We start from the raw sequence: 16,518 nt of genomic DNA, 5'->3' as shown, positions 1-16,518 counted from the left end.
ACACCAGATATGAGTGGAAAAGTACACTTGCTGAGGTTGGAAGAGCACACGCTGAAGGCCTGACACCCGCTTTAAGGACACTGACTGCTATTAACTTACACTGAAAAACGTTTTTGCTTTGTAAAAGCACGCTATAGAGACATCAGATATGAGTGGAAAAGTACACTTGCTGAGGTTGGCAGAGCACACGCTGAAGGCCTCACACGCGCTTTAAGGACACTGACTGCTATTAGCTTACACTGAAAAACGTTTTTTCTTTGTAAAGGCACGCTATAGAGACACCAGATATGAGTGGAAAAGTACACTTGCTGAGGTTGGCAGAGCAGACGCTGAAGGCCTGACACCCGCTTTAAGGACACTGACTGCTATTAGCTTACACTGAAAAACTTTTTTTCTTTGTAAAAGCATGCTATAGAGACACCAGATATGAGTGGCAAAGTACACTTGCTGAGGTTGGCAGAGCACACGCTGAAGGCCTGACAACCGCTTTAAGGACACTGACTGCTATTAGCTTACACTGAAAAACTTTTTTTCTTTGTAAAAGCACGCTATAGAGACACCAGATATGAGTAGCAAAGTACACTTGCTGAGGTTTGCAGAGCCCACGCTGAAGGCCTGACACCCGCTTTAAGGACACTGACTGCTATTAGCTTACACTGAAAAACTTTTTTTCTTTGCAAAAGCATGCTATAGAGTTACCAGATATGAGTGGCAAAGTACACTTTCTGAGGTTTGCAGAGCACACGCTGAAGGCCTGACACCCGCTTTAAGGACACTGACTGCTATTAGCTTACACTGAAAAACTTTTTTTCTTTGTAAAAGCACGCTATAGAGACACCAGATATCAGTGGCAAAGTACACTTGCTGAGGTTGGCAGAGCACACGCTGAAGGCCTGACACCCGCTTTAAGGACACTGACTGCAATTAACTTACACTGAAAAACGTTTTTGCTTTGTAAAAGCACGCTATAGAGACACCAGATATGAGTGGCAAAGTACACTTGCTGAGGTTGGCAGAGCACACGCTGAAGGCCTGACACCCGCTTTAAGGACACTGACTGCTATTAGCTTACACTGAAAAACTTTTTTTCTTTGTAAAAGCACGCTATAGAGACACCAGATATCAGTGGCAAAGTACACTTGCTGAGGTTGGCAGAGCACACGCTGAAGGCCTGACACCCGCTTTAAGGACACTGACTGCAATTAACTTACACTGAAAAACGTTTTTGCTTTGTAAAAGCACGCTATAGAGACACCAGATATGAGTGGCAAAGTACACTTGCTGAGGTTGGCAGAGCACACGCTGAAGGCCTGACAACCGCTTTAAGGACACTGACTGCTATTAGCTTACACTGAAAAACTTTTTTTCTTTGTAAAAGCACGCTATAGAGACACCAGATATGGGTGGCAAAGTACTCTTGCTGAGGTTGGCAGAGCACACGCTGAAGGCCTGACAACCGCTTTCAGGACACTGACTGCTATTAGCTTACACTGAAAAACTTTTTTTCTTTGTAAAAGCAAGCTATAGAGTCACCAGATATGAGTAGCAAAGTACACTTGCTGAGGTTTGCAGAGCACACGCTGAAGGCCTGACACCCGCTTTAAGGACACTGACTGCTATTATCTTACACTGAAAAACTTTTTTTCTTTGCAAAAGCATGCTATAGAGACACCAGATATGAGTGGCAAAGTACACTTGCTGAGGTTGGCAGAGCGCACGATGAAGGCCTGACACCCGCTTTAAGGACACTGACTGCTATTAGCTTACACTGAAAAACTTTTTTTTCTTTGTAAAAGCACGCTATAGAGACACCAGATATGAGTGGCAAAGTACACTTGCTGAGGTTGGCAGAGCACACGCTGAAGGCCTGACACCCGCTTTAAGGACACTGACTGCTATTAGCTTACACTGAAAAACTTTTTTTCTTTGTAAAGGCACGCTATATAGACACCAGATATGAGTGGAAAAGTACACTTGCTGAGGTTGGAAGAGCACACGCTGAAGGCCTGACACACGCTTTAAGGACACTGACTGCTATTAGCTTACACTGAAAAACTTTTTTTCTTTGTAAAAGCACGCTATAGAGACACCAGATATGGGTGGCAAAGTACTCTTGCTGAGGTTGGCAGAGCACACGCTGAAGGCCTGACAACCGCTTTCAGGACACTGACTGCTATTATCTTACACTGAAAAACTTTGTTTCTTTGTAAAAGCACGCTATAGAGACACCAGATATGGGTGGCAAAGTACTCTTGCTGAGGTTGGCAGAGCACACGCTGAAGGCCTGACAACCGCTTTAAGGACACTGACTGCTATTAGCTTACACTGAAAAACTTTTTTTCTTTGTAAAAGCAAGCTATAGAGTCACCAGATATGAGTAGCAAAGTACACTTGCTGAGGTTTGCAGAGCACACGCTGAAGGCCTGACACCCGCTTTAAGGACACTGACTGCTATTATCTTACACTGAAAAACTTTGTTTCTTTGTAAAAGCACGCTATAGAGACACCAGATATGGGTGGCAAAGTACTCTTGCTGAGGTTGGCAGAGCACACGCTGAAGGCCTGACAACCGCTTTAAGGACACTGACTGCTATTAGCTTACACTGAAAAACTTTTTTTCTTTGCAAAAGCATGCTATAGAGACACCAGATATGAGTGGCAAAGTACACTTGCTGAGGTTGGCAGAGCACACGATGAAGGCCTGACACCCGCTTTAAGGACACTGACTGCTATTAGCTTACACTGAAAAACTTTTTTTCTTTGCAAAAGCATGCTATAGAGACACCAGATATGAGTGGCAAAGTACACTTGCTGAGGTTGGCAGAGCACACGATGAAGGCCTGACACCCGCTTTAAGGACACTGACTGCTATTAGCTTACACTGAAAAACTTTTTTTCTTTGTAAAAGCACGCTATAGAGACACCAGATATGAGTGGCAAAGTACACTTGCTGAGGTTGGCAGAGCACACGCTGAAGGCCTGAGACCCGCTTTAAGGACACTGACTGCTATTAGCTTACACTGAAAAACTTTTTTTCTTTGTAAAGGCACGCTATAGAGACACCAGATATGAGTGGAAAAGTACACTTGCTGAGGTTGGAAGAGCACACGCTGAAGGCCTGACACACGCTTTAAGGACACTGACTGCTATTAGCTTACACTGAAAAACCTTTTTTCTTTGTAAAGGCACGCTATAGAGACACCAGATATGAGTGGAAAAGTACACTTGCTGAGGTTGGAAGAGCACACGCTGAAGGCCTGACACACGCTTTAAGGACACTGACTGCTATTAACTTACACTGAAAAACTTTTTTTCTTTGCAAAAGCATGCTATAGAGACACCAGATATGAGTGGCAAAGTACACTTGCTGAGATTGGCAGAGCACACGATGAAGGCCTGACACCCGCTTTAAGGACACTGACTGCTATTAGCTTACACTGAAAAACGTTTTTTCTTTGTAAAGGCACGCTATAGAGACACCAGATATGAGTGGCAAAGTACACTTGCTGAGGTTGGCAGAGCACACGCTGAAGGCCTGACACCCGCTTTAAGGACACTGACTGCTATTAGCTTACACTGAAAAACTTTTTTTCTTTGTAAAGGCACGCTATAGAGACACCAGATATGAGTGGAAAAGTACACTTGCTGAGGTTGGCAGAGCAGACGCTGAAGGCCTGACACCCGCTTTAAGGACACTGACTGCTATTAGCTTACATTGAAAAACTTTTTTTCTTTGTAAAAGCACGCTATAGAGACACCAGATATGAGTGGCAAAGTACACTTGCTGAGGTTGGCAGAGCACACGCTGAAGGCCTGACACCCGCTTTAAGGACACTGACTGCAATTAACTTACACTGAAAAACGTTTTTGCTTTGTAAAAGCACGCTATAGAGACACCAGATATGGGTGGCAAAGTACTCTTGCTGAGGTTGGCAGAGCACACGCTGAAGGCCTGACAACCGCTTTAAGGACACTGACTGCTATTAGCTTACACTGAAAAACTTTTTTTCTTTATAAAAGCACGCTATAGAGACACCAGATATGGGTGGCAAAGTACTCTTGCTGAGGTTGGCAGAGCACACGCTGAAGGCCTGACAACCGCTTTCAGGACACTGACTGCTATTAGCTTACACTGAAAAACTTTTTTTCTTTGTAAAAGCAAGCTATAGAGTCACCAGATATGAGTAGCAAAGTACACTTGCTGAGGTTGGCAGAGCAGACGCTGAAGGCCTGACACCCGCTTTAAGGACACTGACTGCTATTAGCTTACACTGAAAAACTTTTATTCTTTGTAAAAGCACGCTATAGAGACAAGAGATATGAGTGGCAAAGTACACTTGCTGAGGTTGGAAGAGCACACGCTGAAGGCCTGACACCCGCTTTAAGGACACTGACTGCTATTAGCTTACACTGAAAAACTTTTTTTCTTTGTAAAAGCACGCTATAGTAACACCAGATATGAGTGGCAAAGTACACTTGCTGAGGTTGGCAGAGCACACGCTGAAGGCCTGACACCCGCTTTAAGGACACTGACTGCTATAAGCTTACACTGAAAAACTTTTTTTCTTTGTAAAAGCACGCTATAGAGACACCAGATATGAGTGGCAAAGTACACTTGCTGAGGTTGGCAGAGCACACGCTGAAGGCCTGACACCCGCTTTAAGGACACTGACTGCTATTATCTTACACTGAAAAACTTTTTTTCTTTGTAAAAGCACGCTATAGAGACACCAGATATCAGTGGCAAAGTACACTTGCTGAGGTTGGCAGAGCACACGCTGAAGGCCGGACACCCGCTTTAAGGACACTGACTGCAATTAACTTACACTGAAAAACGTTTTTGCTTTGTAAAAGCACGCTATAGATACACCAGATATGAGTGGCAAAGTACACTTGCTGAGGTTGGCAGAGCACACGCTGAAGGCCTGACACCCGCTTTAAGGACACTGACTGCTATTAGCTTACACTGAAAAACTTTTTTTCTTTGTAAAAGCACGCTATAGAGACACCAGATATCAGTGGCAAAGTACACTTGCTGAGGTTGGCAGAGCACACGCTGAAGGCCTGACACCCGCTTTAAGGACACTGACTGCAATTAACTTACACTGAAAAACGTTTTTGCTTTGTAAAAGCACGCTATAGAGACACCAGATATGAGTGGAAAAGTACACTTGCTGAGGTTGGCAGAGCAGACGCTGAAGGCCTGACACCCGCTTTAAGGACACTGACTGCTATTAGCTTACATTGAAAAACTTTTTTTCTTTGTAAAAGCACGCTATAGAGACACCAGATATGAGTGGCAAAGTACACTTGCTGAGGTTGGCAGAGCACACGCTGAAGGCCTGACACTCGCTTTAAGGACACTGACTGCTATTAGCTTACACTGAAAAACTTTTTTATTCTTTGTAAAGGCACGCTATAGAGACACCAGATATGAGTGGCAAAGTGCACTTGCTGAGGTTGGCAGAGCACACGCTGAAGGCCTGACACCCGCTTTAACCCCTTAATGACCAAGCTTCTGGAATACAAGGGAATCATGACATGTCACACATGTCATGTGTCCTTAAGGGGTTAAGGACACTGACTGCTATTAACTTACACTGAAAAACGTTTTTGCTTTGTAAAAGTACGCTATAGAGACACCAGATATAAGTGGCAAAGTACACTTGCTGAGGTTGGCAGAGCACACGCTGAAGGCCTGACACCCGCTTTAAGGACACTGACTGCTATTAGCTTACACTGAAAAACGTTTTTTCTTTGTAAAGGCACGCTATAGAGACACCAGATATGAGTGGAAAAGTACACTTGCTGAGGTTGGAAGAGCACACGCTGAAGGCCTGACACCCGCTTTAAGGACACTGACTGCTATTAACTTACACTGAAAAACGTTTTTGCTTTGTAAAAGCACGCTATAGAGACATCAGATATGAGTGGAAAAGTACACTTGCTGAGGTTGGCAGAGCACACGCTGAAGGCCTCACACGCGCTTTAAGGACACTGACTGCTATTAGCTTACACTGAAAAACTTTTTTTCTTTGTAAAGGCACGCTATAGAGACACCAGATATGAGTGGAAAAGTACACTTGCTGAGGTTGGCAGAGCAGACGCTGAAGGCCTGACACCCGCTTTAAGGACACTGACTGCTATTAGCTTACACTGAAAAACTTTTTTTCTTTGTAAAAGCATGCTATAGAGACACCAGATATGAGTGGCAAAGTACACTTGCTGAGGTTGGCAGAGCACACGCTGAAGGCCTGACAACCGCTTTAAGGACACTGACTGCTATTAGCTTACACTGAAAAACTTTTTTTCTTTGTAAAAGCACGCTATAGAGACACCAGATATGAGTAGCAAAGTACACTTGCTGAGGTTTGCAGAGCCCACGCTGAAGGCCTGACACCCGCTTTAAGGACACTGACTGCTATTAGCTTACACTGAAAAACTTTTTTTCTTTGCAAAAGCATGCTATAGAGATACCAGATATGAGTGGCAAAGTACACTTTCTGAGGTTTGCAGAGCACACGCTGAAGGCCTGACACCCGCTTTAAGGACACTGACTGCTATTAGCTTACACTGAAAAACGTTTTTGCTTTGTAAAAGCACGCTATAGAGACACCAGATATGAGTGGCAAAGTACACTTGCTGAGGTTGGCAGAGCACACGCTGAAGGCCTGAAACCCGCTTTAAGGACACTGACTGCTATTAGCTTACACTGAAAAACTTTTTTTCTTTGTAAAAGCACACTATAGAGACACCAGATATCAGTGGCAAAGTACACTTGCTGAGGTTGGCAGAGCACACGCTGAAGGCCTGACACCCGCTTTAAGGACACTGACTGCAATTAACTTACACTGAAAAACGTTTTTGCTTTGTAAAAGCACGCTATAGAGACACCAGATATGAGTGGCAAAGTACACTTGCTGAGGTTGGCAGAGCACACGCTGAAGGCCTGACACCCGCTTTAAGGACACTGACTGCAATTAACTTACACTGAAAAACGTTTTTGCTTTGTAAAAGCACGCTATAGAGACACCAGATATGAGTGGCAAAGTACACTTGCTGAGGTTGGCAGAGCACACGCTGAAGGCCTGACACCCGCTTTAAGGACACTGACTGCTATTAGCTTACACTGAAAAACTTTTTTTCTTTGTAAAAGCACGCTATAGAGACACCAGATATCAGTGGCAAAGTACACTTGCTGAGGTTGGCAGAGCACACGCTGAAGGCCTGACACCCGCTTTAAGGACACTGACTGCAATTAACTTACACTGAAAAACTTTTTGCTTTGTAAAAGCACGCTATAGAGACACCAGATATGAGTGGCAAAGTACACTTGCTGAGGTTGGCAGAGCACACGCTGAAGGCCTGACAACCGCTTTAAGGACACTGACTGCTATTAGCTTACACTGAAAAACTTTTTTTCTTTGTAAAAGCACGCTATAGAGACACCAGATATGGGTGGCAAAGTACTCTTGCTGAGGTTGGCAGAGCACACGCTGAAGGCCTGACAACCGCTTTCAGGACACTGACTGCTATTAGCTTACACTGAAAAACTTTTTTTCTTTGTAAAAGCAAGCTATAGAGTCACCAGATATGAGTAGCAAAGTACACTTGCTGAGGTTTGCAGAGCACACGCTGAAGGCCTGACACCCGCTTTAAGGACACTGACTGCTATTATCTTACACTGAAAAACTTTTTTTCTTTGCAAAAGCATGCTATAGAGACACCAGATATGAGTGGCAAAGTACACTTGCTGAAGTTGGCAGAGCACACGATGAAGGCCTGACACCCGCTTTAAGGACACTGACTGCTATTAGCTTACACTGAAAAACTTTTTTTTCTTTGTAAAAGCACGCTATAGAGACACCAGATATGAGTGGCAAAGTACACTTGCTGAGGTTGGCAGAGCACACGATAAAGGCCTGACACCCGCTTTAAGGACACTGACTGCTATTAGCTTACACTGAAAAACTTTTTTTCTTTGTAAAAGCACGCTATAGAGACACCAGATATGAGTGGCAAAGTACACTTGCTGAGGTTGGCAGAGCACACGCTGAAGGCCTGACACCCGCTTTAAGGACACTGACTGCTATTAGCTTACACTGAAAAACTTTTTTCTTTGTAAAGGCACGCTATAGAGACACCAGATATGAGTGGAAAAGTACACTTGCTGAGGTTGGAAGAGCACACGCTGAAGGCCTGACACACGCTTTAAGGACACTGACTGCTATTAGCTTACACTGAAAAACTTTTTTTCTTTGTAAAAGCACGCTATAGAGACACCAGATATGGGTGGCAAAGTACTCTTGCTGAGGTTGGCAGAGCACACGCTGAAGGCCTGACAACCGCTTTCAGGACACTGACTGCTATTAGCTTACACTGAAAAACTTTTTTTCTTTGCAAAAGCATGCTATAGAGACACCAGATATGAGTGGCAAAGTACACTTGCTGAGGTTGGCAGAGCACACGATGAAGGCCTGACACCCGCTTTAAGGACACTGACTGCTATTAGCTTACACTGAAAAACTTTTTTTCTTTGCAAAAGCATGCTATAGAGACACCAGATATGAGTGGCAAAGTACACTTGCTGAGGTTGGCAGAGCACACGATGAAGGCCTGACACCCGCTTTAAGGACACTGACTGCTATTAGCTTACACTGAAAAACTTTTTTTCTTTGTAAAAGCACGCTATAGAGACACCAGATATGAGTGGCAAAGTACACTTGCTGAGGTTGGCAGAGCACACGCTGAAGGCCTGAGACCCGCTTTAAGGACACTGACTGCTATTAGCTTACACTGAAAAACTTTTTTTCTTTGTAAAGGCACGCTATAGAGACACCAGATATGAGTGGAAAAGTACACTTGCTGAGGTTGGAAGAGCACACGCTGAAGGCCTGACACACGCTTTAAGGACACTGACTGCTATTAGCTTACACTGAAAAACTTTTTTTCTTTGTAAAGGCACGCTATAGAGACACCAGATATGAGTGGAAAAGTACACTTGCTGAGGTTGGAAGAGCACACGCTGAAGGCCTGACACACGCTTTAAGGACACTGACTGCTATTAACTTACACTGAAAAACTTTTTTTCTTTGCAAAAGCATGCTATAGAGACACCAGATATGAGTGGCAAAGTACACTTGCTGAGATTGGCAGAGCACACGATGAAGGCCTGACACCCGCTTTAAGGACACTGACTGCTATTAGCTTACACTGAAAAACGTTTTTTCTTTGTAAAGGCACGCTATAGAGACACCAGATATGAGTGGCAAAGTACACTTGCTGAGGTTGGCAGAGCACACGCTGAAGGCCTGACACCCGCTTTAAGGACACTGACTGCTATTAGCTTACACTGAAAAACTTTTTTTCTTTGTAAAGGCACGCTATAGAGACACCAGATATGAGTGGAAAAGTACACTTGCTGAGGTTGGAAGAGCACACGCTGAAGGCCTGACACACGCTTTAAGGACACTGACTGCTATTAACTTACACTGAAAAACGTTTTTGCTTTGTAAAAGCACGCTATAGAGACATCAGATATGAGTGGCAAAGTACACTTGCTGAGGTTGGCAGAGCACACGCTGAAGGCCTGACACCTGCTTTAAGGACACTGACTGCTATTAGCTTACACTGAAAAACTTTTTTTCTTTGTAAAGGCACGCTATAGAGACACCAGATATGAGTGGAAAAGTACACTTGCTGAGGTTGGCAGAGCAGACGCTGAAGGCCTGACACCCGCTTTAAGGACACTGACTGCTATTAGCTTACATTGAAAAACTTTTTTTCTTTGTAAAAGCACGCTATAGAGACACCAGATATGAGTGGCAAAGTACACTTGCTGAGGTTGGCAGAGCACACGCTGAAGGCCTGACACCCGCTTTAAGGACACTGACTGCTATTAGCTTACACTGAAAAACGTTTTTTCTTTGTAAAGGCACGCTATAGAGACACCAGATATGAGTGGCAAAGTACACTTGCTGAGGTTGGCAGAGCACACGCTGAAGGCCTGACACCCGCTTTAAGGACACTGACTGCTATTAGCTTACACTGAAAAACTTTTTTTCTTTGTAAAGGCACGCTATAGAGACACCAGATATGGGTGGCAAAGTACTCTTGCTGAGGTTGGCAGAGCACACGCTGAAGGCCTGACAACCGCTTTCAGGACACTGACTGCTATTAGCTTACACTGAAAAACTTTTTTTCTTTGTAAAAGCAAGCTATAGAGTCACCAGATATGAGTAGCAAAGTACACTTGCTGAGGTTTGCAGAGCACACGCTGAAGGCCTGACACCCGCTTTAAGGACACTGACTGCTATTATCTTACACTGAAAAACTTTTTTTCTTTGTAAAAGCACGCTATAGAGACACCAGATATCAGTGGCAAAGTACACTTGCTGAGGTTGGCAGAGCACATGCTGAAGGCCTGACACCCGCTTTAAGGACACTGACTGCAATTAACTTACACTGAAAAACGTTTTTGCTTTGTAAAAGCACGCTATAGAGACACCAGATATGAGTGGCAAAGTACACTTGCTGAGGTTGGCAGAGCACACGCTGAAGGCCTGACACCCGCTTTAAGGACACTGACTGCTATTAGCTTACACTGAAAAACTTTTTTTCTTTGTAAAAGCACGCTATAGAGACACCAGATATGGGTGGCAAAGTACTCTTGCTGAGGTTGGCAGAGCACACGCTGAAGGCCTGACAACCGCTTTAAGGACACTGACTGCTATTAGCTTACACTGAAAAACTTTTTTTCTTTGCAAAAGCATGCTATAGAGACACCAGATATGAGTGGCAAAGTACACTTGCTGAGGTTGGCAGAGCACACGATGAAGGCCTGACACCCGCTTTAAGGACACTGACTGCTATTAGCTTACACTGAAAAACTTTTTTTCTTTGCAAAAGCATGCTATAGAGACACCAGATATGAGTGGCAAAGTACACTTGCCTAGGTTGGCAGAGCACACGCTGAAGGCCTGACACCCGCTTTAAGGACACTGACTGCTATTAGCTTACACTGAAAAACTTTTTTTCTTTGTAAAAGCACGCTATAGAGACACCAGATATGGGTGGCAAAGTACTCTTGCTGAGGTTGGCAGAGCACACGCTGAAGGCCTGACAACCACATTAAGGACACTGACTGCTATTAGCTTACACTGAAAAACTTTTTTTCTTTGTAAAAGCACGCTATAGAGACACCAGATATGAGTAGCAAAGTACACTTGCTGAGGTTTGCAGAGCACACGCTGAAGGCCTGACACCCGCTTTAAGGACACTGACTGCTATTAGCTTACACTGAAAAACTTTTTTTCTTTGCAAAAGCATGCTATAGAGACACCAGATATGAGTGGCAAAGTACACTTGCTGAGGTTGGCAGAGCACACGATGAAGGCCTGACACCCGCTTTAAGGACACTGACTGCTATTAGCTTACACTGAAAAACTTTTTTTCTTTGTAAAAGCACGCTATAGAGACACCAGATATGAGTGGCAAAGTACACTTGCTGAGGTTGGCAGAGCACACGCTGAAGGCCTGACACCCGCTTTAAGGACACTGACTGCTATTAGCTTACACTGAAAAACTTTTTTTCTTTGTAAAGGCACGCTATAGAGACACCAGATATGAGTGGAAAAGTACACTTGCTGAGGTTGGAAGAGCACACGCTAAAGGCCTGACACACGCTTTAAGGACACTGACTGCTATTAACTTACACTGAAAAACGTTTTTGCTTTGTAAAAGCACGCTATAGAGACATCAGATATGAGTGGCAAAGTACACTTGCTGAGGTTGGCAGAGCACACGCTGAAGGCCTGACACCTGCTTTAAGGACACTGACTGCTATTAGCTTACACTGAAAAACTTTTTTTCTTTGTAAAGGCACGCTATAGAGACACCAGATATGAGTGGAAAAGTACACTTGCTGAGGTTGGCAGAGCAGACGCTGAAGGCCTGACACCCGCTTTAAGGACGCTGACTGCTATTAGCTTACATTGAAAAACTTTTTTTCTTTGTAAAAGCACGCTATAGAGACACCAGATATGAGTGGCAAAGTACACTTGCTGAGGTTGGCAGAGCACACGCTGAAGGCCTGACACCCGCTTTAAGGACACTGACTGCAATTAACTTACACTGAAAAACGTTTTTGCTTTGTAAAAGCATGCTATAGAGACACCAGATATGAGTGGAAAAGTACACTTGCTGAGTTTGGCAGAGCACACGCTGAAGGCCTGACACCCGCTTTAAGGACACTGACTGCTATTAGCTTACACTGAAAAACGTTTTTTCTTTGTAAAAGCACGCTATAGAGACACCAGATATGGGTGGCAAAGTACTCTTGCTGAGGTTGGCAGAGCACACGCTGAAGGCCTGACAACCGCTTTAAGGACACTGACTGCTATTAGCTTACACTGAAAAACTTTTTTGCTTTGTAAAAGCATGCTATAGAGATACCAGATATGAGTGGCAAAGTACACTTTCTGAGGTTGGCAGAGCACACGCTGAAGGCCTGACACCCGCTTTAAGGACACTGACTGCAATTAACTTACACTGAAAAACGTTTTTGCTTTGTAAAAGCACGCTATAGAGACACCAGATATGGGTGGCAAAGTACTCTTGCTGAGGTTGGCAGAGCACACGCTGAAGGCCTGACAACCGCTTTAAGGACACTGACTGCTATTAGCTTACACTGAAAAACTTTTTTTCTTTGTAAAAGCAAGCTATAGAGTCACCAGATATGAGTAGCAAAGTACACTTGCTGAGGTTTGCAGAGCACACGCTGAAGGCCTGACACCCGCTTTAAGGACACTGACTGCTATTATCTTACACTGAAAAACTTTTTTTCTTTGTAAAAGCACGCTATAGAGACACCAGATATCAGTGGCAAAGTACACTTGCTGAGGTTGGCAGAGCACATGCTGAAGGCCTGACACCCGCTTTAAGGACACTGACTGCAATTAACTTACACTGAAAAACGTTTTTTCTTTGTAAAAGCACGCTATAGAGACACCAGATATGGGTGGCAAAGTACTCTTGCTGAGGTTGGCAGAGCACACGCTGAAGGCCTGACAACCGCTTTAAGGACACTGACTGCTATTATCTTACACTGAAAAACTTTTTTTCTTTGTAAAAGCACGCTATAGAGACACCAGATATCAGTGGCAAAGTACACTTGCTGAGGTTGGCAGAGCACATGCTGAAGGCCTGACACCCGCTTTAAGGACACTGACTGCAATTAACTTACACTGAAAAACGTTTTTGCTTTGTAAAAGCACGCTATAGAGACACCAGATATGAGTGGCAAAGTACACTTGCTGAGGTTGGCAGAGCACACGCTGAAGGCCTGACACCCGCTTTAAGGACACTGACTGCTATTAGCTTACACTGAAAAACTTTTTTTCTTTGTAAAAGCACGCTATAGAGACACCAGATATGGGTGGCAAAGTACTCTTGCTGAGGTTGGAAGAGCACACGCTGAAGGCCTGACAACCGCTTTAAGGACACTGACTGCTATTAGCTTACACTGAAAAACTTTTTTTCTTTGCAAAAGCATGCTATAGAGACACCAGATATGAGTGGCAAAGTACACTTGCTGAGGTTGGCAGAGCACACGCTGAAGGCCTGACACCCGCTTTAAGGACACTGACTGCTATTAGCTTACACTGAAAAACTTTTTTTCTTTGTAAAAGCACGCTATAGAGACACCAGATATGGGTGGCAAAGTACTCTTGCTGAGGTTGGCAGAGCACACGCTGAAGGCCTGACAACCGCTTTAAGGACACTGACTGCTATTAGCTTACACTGAAAAACTTTTTTTCTTTGTAAAAGCACGCTATAGAGACACCAGATATGAGTAGCAAAGTACACTTGCTGAGGTTTGCAGAGCACACGCTGAAGGCCTGACACCCGCTTTAAGGACACTGACTGCTATTAGCTTACACTGAAAAACTTTTTTTCTTTGCAAAAGCATGCTATAGAGACACCAGATATGAGTGGCAAAGTACACTTGCTGAGGTTGGCAGAGCACACGATGAAGGCCTGACACCCGCTTTAAGGACACTGACTGCTATTAGCTTACACTGAAAAACTTTTTTTCTTTGTAAAAGCACGCTATAGAGACACCAGATATGAGTGGCAAAGTACACTTGCTGAGGTTGGCAGAGCACACGCTGAAGGCCTGACACCCGCTTTAAGGACACTGACTGCTATTAGCTTACACTGAAAAACTTTTTTTCTTTGTAAAGGCACGCTATAGAGACACCAGATATGAGTGGAAAAGTACACTTGCTGAGGTTGGAAGAGCACACGCTAAAGGCCTGACACACGCTTTAAGGACACTGACTGCTATTAACTTACACTGAAAAACGTTTTTGCTTTGTAAAAGCACGCTATAGAGACATCAGATATGAGTGGCAAAGTACACTTGCTGAGGTTGGCAGAGCACACGCTGAAGGCCTGACACCTGCTTTAAGGACACTGACTGCTATTAGCTTACACTGAAAAACTTTTTTTCTTTGTAAAGGCACGCTATAGAGACACCAGATATGAGTGGAAAAGTACACTTGCTGAGGTTGGCAGAGCAGACGCTGAAGGCCTGACACCCGCTTTAAGGACGCTGACTGCTATTAGCTTACATTGAAAAACTTTTTTTCTTTGTAAAAGCACGCTATAGAGACACCAGATATGAGTGGCAAAGTACACTTGCTGAGGTTGGCAGAGCACACGCTGAAGGCCTGACACCCGCTTTAAGGACACTGACTGCAATTAACTTACACTGAAAAACGTTTTTGCTTTGTAAAAGCATGCTATAGAGACACCAGATATGAGTGGAAAAGTACACTTGCTGAGTTTGGCAGAGCACACGCTGAAGGCCTGACACCCGCTTTAAGGACACTGACTGCTATTAGCTTACACTGCAAAACTTTTTTTCTTTGTAAAAGCACGCTATAGAGACACCAGATATGGGTGGCAAAGTACTCTTGCTGAGGTTGGCAGAGCACACGCTGAAGGCCTGACAACCGCTTTAAGGACACTGACTGCTATTAGCTTACACTGAAAAACTTTTTTTCTTTGTAAAAGCACGCTATAGAGACACCAGATATGAGTAGCAAAGTACACTTGCTGAGGTTTGCAGAGCACACGCTGAAGGCCTGACACCCGCTTTAAGGACACTGACTGCTATTAGCTTACACTGAAAAACTTTTTTTCTTTGCAAAAGCATGCTATAGAGATACCAGATATGAGTGGCAAAGTACACTTTCTGAGGTTGGCAGAGCACACGCTGAAGGCCTGACACCCGCTTTAAGGACACTGACTGCTATTAGCTTACACTGAAAAACTTATTTTCTTTGTAACAGCACGCTATAGAGACACCAGATATGGGTGGCAAAGTACTCTTGCTGAGGTTGGCAGAGCACACGCTGAAGGCCTGACACCCGCTTTAAGGACATTGACTGCTACTATCTTACACTGAAAAACTTTTTTTCTTTGTAACAGCACGCTATAGAGACACCAGATATGGGTGGCAAAGTACTCTTGCTGAGGTTGGCAGAGCACACGCTGAAGGCCTAACAACCGCTTTAAGGACACTGACTGCTATTAGCTTACACAGAAAAACTTTTTTTCTTTGTAAAAGCACGCTATAGAGTCACCAGATATGAGTAGCAAAGTACACTTGCTGAGGTTTGCAGAGCACACGCTGAAGGCCTGACACCCGCTTTAAGGACACTGACTGCTATTATCTTACACTGAAAAACTTTTTTTCTTTGCAAAAGCATGCTATAGAGACACCAGATATGAGTGGCAAAGTACACTTGCTGAGGTTGGCAGAGCACACGATGAAGGCCTGACACCCGCTTTAAGGACACTGACTGCTATTAGCTTACACTGAAAAACTTTTTTTCTTTGTAAAAGCACGCTATAGAGACACCAGATATGGGTGGCAAAGTACACTTGCTGAGGTTGGCAGAGCACACGCTGAAGGCCTGACAACCGCTTTAAGGACACTGACTGCTATTAGCTTACACTGAAAAACTTTTTTTCTTTGTAAAAGCACGCTATAGAGACACCAGATATGAGTAGCAAAGTACACTTGCTGAGGTTTGCAGAGCACACGCTGAAGGCCTGACACCCGCTTTAAGGACCCTGACTGCTATTAGCTTACACTGAAAAACCTTTTTTCTTTGCAAAAGCATGCTATAGAGACACCAGATATGAGTGGCAAAGTACACTTGCTGAGGTTGGCAGAGCACACGATGAAGGCCTGACACCCGCTTTAAGGACACTGACTGCTATTAGCTTACACTGAAAAACTTTTTTTCTTTGTAAAAGCACGCTATAGAGACACCAGATATGAGTGGCAAAGTACACTTGCTGAGGTTGGCAGAGCACACGCTGAAGGCCTGACACCCGCTTTAAGGACACTGACTGCTATTAGCTTACACTGAAAAACTTTTTTTCTTTGTAAAGGCACGCTATAGAGACACCAGATATGAGTGGAAAAGTACACTTGCTGAGGTT

The sequence above is a fragment of the Pelobates fuscus genome, chromosome 1 (genome assembly GCF_036172605.1).
Source record: "Pelobates fuscus isolate aPelFus1 chromosome 1, aPelFus1.pri, whole genome shotgun sequence".
In the NCBI taxonomy this organism is placed as follows: Eukaryota; Metazoa; Chordata; class Amphibia; order Anura; family Pelobatidae; genus Pelobates; species Pelobates fuscus.
The sequence above is the reverse complement of the archived record's forward strand: the minus strand, read 5'-3'. Positions refer to the sequence as shown.